We start from the raw sequence: 6,707 nt of genomic DNA on the forward strand, positions 1-6,707 counted from the left end.
TGGTTTTCGTCATGGTGTCCCGTTGCACCAGAAGCAGTTTAGTCCTGCTGGCCACATGACCTGGAAAGCTGCCTGTCAACAAATGCTGGCTCCTTCAGCCTGAAAGTAGATATGAGCGCTGCACCCCATATTCACCTTTGACTGGACTTAACCATCCAAGAGTTCCTTACTGTTTTACCTTTAAACTTGGGGACCCTCTTGAGTGAATGTGGCTTCAGATTGGAATGTTGCATTAACAGGATGCTGTAACCTTAAGCCATGCTTGGCCATCATTCATCAGCACATTTGAGAAACATTGGACTGGGGAAAAGTCCCTCTCCTCCATAACCAAGCACTCACAACTCAAGATCAAGTCATAAAACTTTCAGGGCCAAGCAATAAGCAAGTCGGTTTTTGGATATAGCTTCTAGCCTCCATAGTCGTTATGGAAACAATTGACATTCACTTATCACAGCATTGGCAGGGACTGTCGCATTGCCTCTGACCCATCATCCTTCAAGCAGATGTCAAGTCATGGTCCTTCCCAAGTCTCAGCACAACAAACACCTTCCAGAGCCAGACAAACAAATAAGTATCTCGCCCGTATAAAGGTCAAGGTGCCAATCACAATATTTCCCAATGGCCAAGAGTCCTGGGATAATGTTAACAAGCCATATCAAGTAAGTACATTATAAGGAAGGGGAGTGAATAATATTTGAGGGAGTTATGTGTCCACTAGAATTGGAGTTTGGGGTAGCTTGCATTCAGAAATAATTTTATTTCCCCATAATGACAATCTCCAGCACCCCATAAGAAATGAAATTGAAGAATTGATCTTATTTTTCAAACACGGGATGGCTTCAGTATTAAAATTAACATATAAATTTAGCATCCATCTTATTTCTCCTCTCACGTCTGCCAAGCAAAGGCATATAAAGTATGAATCACTGAAACAGTGTAATGGGATGGGAGGAATCAAACTCATTTTTCAGAAATGTCGAGACAAATGCAAACCAAACGTGTTTACCATGAATGCAACAGATGTTCTGGAGGTGCCCCTGGGGACGTCTTGTGAGGACTTGCTCTGAGGCTTGTGGTCAGATAGGAAAGCCAGACCCACCAAGTAGCAGGTCCTGGAAGAAGGAGAGCGAGGAAGTTGGGAAGTTGCTCTTTCCAGTCAAACTATTTGTCCACCTAGCTTGGTGTTGCCTCCTCTGAGTTGTTCTCAGCGTCTCAAGCATCAAATCCCTCTTAACTCCTTATACTTCAGGCATAGGCAAACTCAGCCCTCCAGATGGTTTTTTTTAAAGATATTAAAGTTTTTAAAATATAACAATGAAAATGAAAAATAAAAAGAAAAAAAATACAACATAAAAACAGTTAAAAAACAAATAATTTTCTATAACATATCTTCCTTACACTTATTTCCCCAGACCTCCTCATACCTCCCTTCTTTGTATTCCACTTCAGTTTGTTAGTTCAGCAAATCCTTACCATTAAGCTTTTACCCATTTGTAAACCTTTTTTTTTTTTTTTGTATCTCCTAAAGCATTACAGCTGGAAACCCCTTAGTTTCTATCCAACATCCTTCTAGCATTCATTAATTTTACAATATTTCTGTAAATAGTCTTTAAATTTCTTCCAGTCTTCTTTCACCATCTCTTCTCCCTGGTCTCGGATTCTGCCAGTCATTTCTGCCAATTCCATGTAGTCGATCACCTTCATCTGCCATCAGCCCTCCAGATGTTTGAGACTACAGTTCCCATCTGTCAGCTTCACCTTTGAGCCAGTGCCACCGACTGGGCTCAACCTCTTCAGCCCCGACTGGGCCAGGCGAGCTGGAAAGCACTTCCACAGACCTTCCACTGCAGGGAGCAGGTCTAAGTGCTGTGGACTCACAACTCAGAGCTGTGAGCACCAAACTCACTTCCAGTAGTCAGCGGAGCACAGCAGAGCATGAACCACACGAACAACAGCTTCTGTAGAATAACGTCTTTTATTCTCTACAGCTACTATACAAACTAACTACGGACTAAATGGAGACGCTGGACTGCACTGAGTGTTACAGCTGCATGAGCAGCGACCTTATCTATACACAGATAACACTCAGACTCCCTTTGAAGTCAGGCTGGAGCGGAATAAGTAATGAGCAAAATCCGCCCCCTCCTTTCTGAAACATCAGCAGATTCTTGCAATGGGAGGGGTGAAATATCCTCACCCTCATCCTTGACCACTGGTCCTATTAGCTAGGGATGATGGGAGTTGTACTCCCAAAACATCTGGAGGGCCGAGTTTGCCTGTGCCTGTTCTACCTGGTCCTTCTTAAACTAGAGATGCCAGGGGCACCGAACTCAAGACCATCTTCACCTTATGACTGAGCAAGGTCGCTTCCCCAAGCTAATTTTTAACAAGCGGATTCTCTAGAGTTGAGTCAAGGTTCTGCCTACTCCTGACTCCCTCCCACAAGCACTGAGAAAGAGGCAAAAGTCTCTTTCAGTCCTGCCTCCCACAGCATTGGACATCTCAGCTAAAAGACAACAGGAAAGGGCACTTTCATTCTCACTAGCTCTCTGTACAGGTCTCGTGCATGAGGCAAATGGGAGGGAGCAGCTGAAACGCAGAGATGGAGGACTCTGGAGTGCCAAATTATGCATTATGATGAACACATTTTAGGAGCAAAAAAACTGTACTTAAACCAGTATGTTTTTGGCAATTTTGGATGCTTCCCAGCCCAGATTCAGGGTCCTGCGCTGCTTTCCTGCCCCAAATCTTTGCCAGTTTGTATTGCCCTGATAGTGACAGCAGTCACGAAATTAAAAGACGCCTGCTTCTTGGGAGAAAAGCAATGACAAACCTAGACAGCATCTTAAAAAGCAGAGACATCACCTTGCCAACAAAGGTCCGTATAGTAAAAGCTATGGTTTTCCCAGTAGTGATGTATGAAAGTGAGAGCTGGACCATAAAGAAGGCTGATCGCCAAAGAATTGATGCTTTTGAATTATGGTGCTGGAGGAGACTCTTGAGAGTCCCATGGACTGCAAGAAAATCAAACCTATCCATTCTGAAGGAAATCAGCCCTGAGTGCTCACTGGAAGGACAGATCCTGAAGCTGAGGCTCCAATACTTTGGCCATCTCATGAGAAGAGAAGACTCCCTGGAAAAGACCCTGATGTTGGGAAAGATGGAGGACACAAGGAGAAGGGGACGACAGAGGACGAGATGGCTGGACAGTGTTCTCGAAGCTACCAGCATGAGTTTGACCAAACTGCGGGAGGCAGTGGAAGACAGGAGTGTCTGGCGTGCTCTGGTCCATGGGGTCATGAAGAGTCAGACACGACAAAACGACTAAGCAACAACAACAATTGCCCCAATATGTGCTGCTTAGTGACGCCACCTTCAGATCACCGCCACCATCTGTAAAGACTAATTAGGAACCTTGTCAGAAAGGAATCGAGCAGCACAACTTTATGTGGCAAAATGGCTATGGTTGTTCCTCATTTCAGCATCTGAAAGAGTTGGAGGCAGTGCTTGTAGGTTTGTTTGGTCATTAATTTGCAAAGATCCAAACTGCACTTACAAATAATTCTGTACCTGGTTCCAGAGAAGGTGAGATGCAAGCTTTTGCCAGCATGTGTGTGGGATTTGTATAGACTAATATGAAGGACATTTTTATTATAGGGATTAATCTGTGTTTATTGTTTTCATCACTGTCTGTTGAAGTCTTCTGAAATGGAATAGTTTATGAGTCAAAGCCACACTTTGTTGATAAGGCAAGATATAAACGGACTAATCCAAACTATATGTCATGTGCTGGTTTTAAGGCATCCCATATGGTATAAAAAGTAGTATAAGCAGAAAATCCTGCTTATCTAGAGCCCAGTCACCAAGTATGTCAGGGATATTGCTTATCAGTGGCAAAACCCCCAAAACATTTACATATGTTAAAACCTTATGCCAGCCCCTTACTTAGCATCGTATTTTAATTAACAAAAGCATTCACCAAGCCATGCCTTATTTATCATAGGTCTAATAACAAGCTTTATTTGCAGGTAGGACCATAATTTTATTTCCTGTGCTCATATTTTTTTTCCTGTTTATTTTATACATATTCACATTGATTTTACCACCATTCGTACATCATTGTTGTTTTTTTGTGGTGGGAGAATTTCATGCGGAGATTTGTTTAAAATTCTTTGGAAACAAAAAGTTCCTTTAAGTAGGTTCCATTGCACAATATCGACATTTAGGCTGCTGTCATGCTCATGAGGATGAACCTAAGCAAATGAACGGGGAATTTACCCTCATGACAGTAGGGAGGTTTATATAGCCATAGAGCTTGGTCCGTTACTGTGCTGCAGAAGACGGTCGTGAGAGACATTCCACTTCCCCCCAGGAACATCCCAGTCATGGCTGGGAGCCAGCAAGCATGAAACCCAGTGGATGTGCTCTTTACAGCAACACTGCTGCATCACAGAGGAACACTTCCAACATGTTAGGTCTGTGTTAGTCCCTTCCATTGGGTTACCAGACGTCCCCAGTTCCCGGGGACAGTCCCCGGATTTGCAAATCTGTCCCCGGACAAATTCCATCCCTGGAATGTCCCCAGATTTGCAAACCTGTCCCTGCTGAGGCTGCCACTGCCAAAGGGGAACCGGGGACATCCGGCGGTATAGATCTCCTGCCTCCTTCCCCCTTTGTTTTGACTGATTGGGGAAGGCTCGAGAATCGCAGGTGGCTGGCCGTTGCCCAGTTTTTTAAAAACTGTGCATTTATGTTTCACAGGATGTGAAAGAAGGGCTTTGCACCTTGCCTGGCAGAGAAACCACATGCCTTGTGCCCCTCCTGGGCAACAGCTGCCCACCCGTGACTCCTGAGCCTCCCCCAAACAAAAGGGGAAGGGGGCAGAAGATCGGGGAAGGCTTGGGAGTCACGGGCGGACAACACACCACTGCCCAGGGTTTTTTTAAAACTCTGTGCATTTATGTTTCACAGGATGGGAAAGAAGGGCTCTGCACCTTTATACAACATGCATGTGTGCTCGGGCCCAGGGTCTTTTGCCTCACCATCCCCACTACTGACTCCCTGTTGCTACTCAGCTTCCCCAAAAAGTGTCCCCAGATTCACTGAAAAAAAAATCTGGTAACCATACCCTTCCAGCAAAGGCACAACATTCTGATGCAGCACGCATTTGCCACCAGGAGCTCATCTGCCGCAACAGCCACCAGCCAAGGCATGTCGGTGCTTAATTCCTGCACTGAGCAGTTGCAAGTGCACCAGTGAAACAGCGCAGCAAAAGTGCCCTGTAGTATTCTGGCAACAGGGCTGAATGACAACAAAGCAATATTGTGTTGTTGTTGTTGTTGTTTAAAAAAAGGACTGTGTTCTTCAAGTACAAAAAAAGAAAATCTTGCAAAAATCAGATCTGCCCCTAGGTATGTAACAAGGGTGTGGGACAGCTCTTGAATTTGTATATGCATGCAGAGGTGAAGCAAGGTGGGTGCGGTCCGCCCCAGGTGTCATCCTGAGGGGGGGTGACATTTGGCGTGGCATGTGCGCCTTTGCCCCCACTTGCAGGCAGGCAAGAGGACGAGCTGCGCGGCTCCTCCCCCTAACGGCTTGGGGTATGCTTGGGAGTCACGGGGGGGGGCGCCAGGGCACCATTGCCCCCACTCCTGGCTGGAGGAGGCAGGCAGGCAGGGAGGGGAGAGGACAGGTGTCTTTCCTGAAGGGGGGTGACATTTGGCACACCCACTGCCTGCGACTCCCAAGCCTACAGTGAGCGGCGGCCCATCATGGCTGCCAGCAAAGCGGCAAAACTCCCTTCCCCCAGCTCGCTGTAGGCTTGCGAGTCACGGGTTGGGGGGGGTGACAAAAAAAAATTCCACACTGGGTACCACCTGACCTTGCTACGCCTCCGTATGCTTGATTGACTTGAATTTAAGTCAACTCTTTAGTCCTGAGAAAGTTGCTACCATCAGAAGGTTCCAAGAAGCAAAGATGCCATGGAAAACAATTGGGGTTGGTTCTCTGGCCCCCAGACTCAAATGCTGAATATTGTATGGTTCTAAGGATACAGAGCTGCCTCTTCCTAGTCCCCTGACTTCACAAACCAAGAGGGAATAACTTAGTCACCTCATTTGACTGTGCCCAAACCACCTTATATTGAGGAAGGACGTGTCACATTTCAAAAGTTGGAGTCCCCTCCGACAATAAGCCAGATTAATAGGCCATTTGAGATCTCCCCATTATGTACATGAGAATTGCCTAGTTGGATCAGTCTCAAAGTCGATCTTGCCCATGATATTGATATCAACGGTCACCTGAAGTAACCTGCCAGGTGCCCCCAGGAAACACAAGGTCTCCTGACCAAGATAGCCCCAGCTATCTACTGCTCCTGGCTGCCCTGCGTCATATGGCTACATCCACCCCCTACTCTGTAAAGTACTTACAAGAGAACGATGTGTAAAGGTCCAAGACATCACGGCAGCAAAATAAAGGAAGGGAAAGGCTGGCTCCTTTGCCATACACACAAGCCCTCTTTTCTCCCCTCATTGCAGCTGGGTAGAATCATCTATAGTTTGGACTTGTGGTTGCACAGAAGGTCCCCTCTGCCCTTGTCTGGTCAGTTTTGCAAGGCTTTATCTGATGCACTAAAGGGAGACTCCCATATCTGGAGTGGTGGGTAATTTCAGACAAGCAGAGCCCACAAGAAAATCAGATAATAAAAT

This window comes from Podarcis liolepis (genome assembly GCF_965112155.1).
Source record: "Podarcis liolepis genome assembly, chromosome: 17".
Lineage (NCBI taxonomy): Eukaryota > Metazoa > Chordata > Lepidosauria > Squamata > Lacertidae > Podarcis > Podarcis liolepis.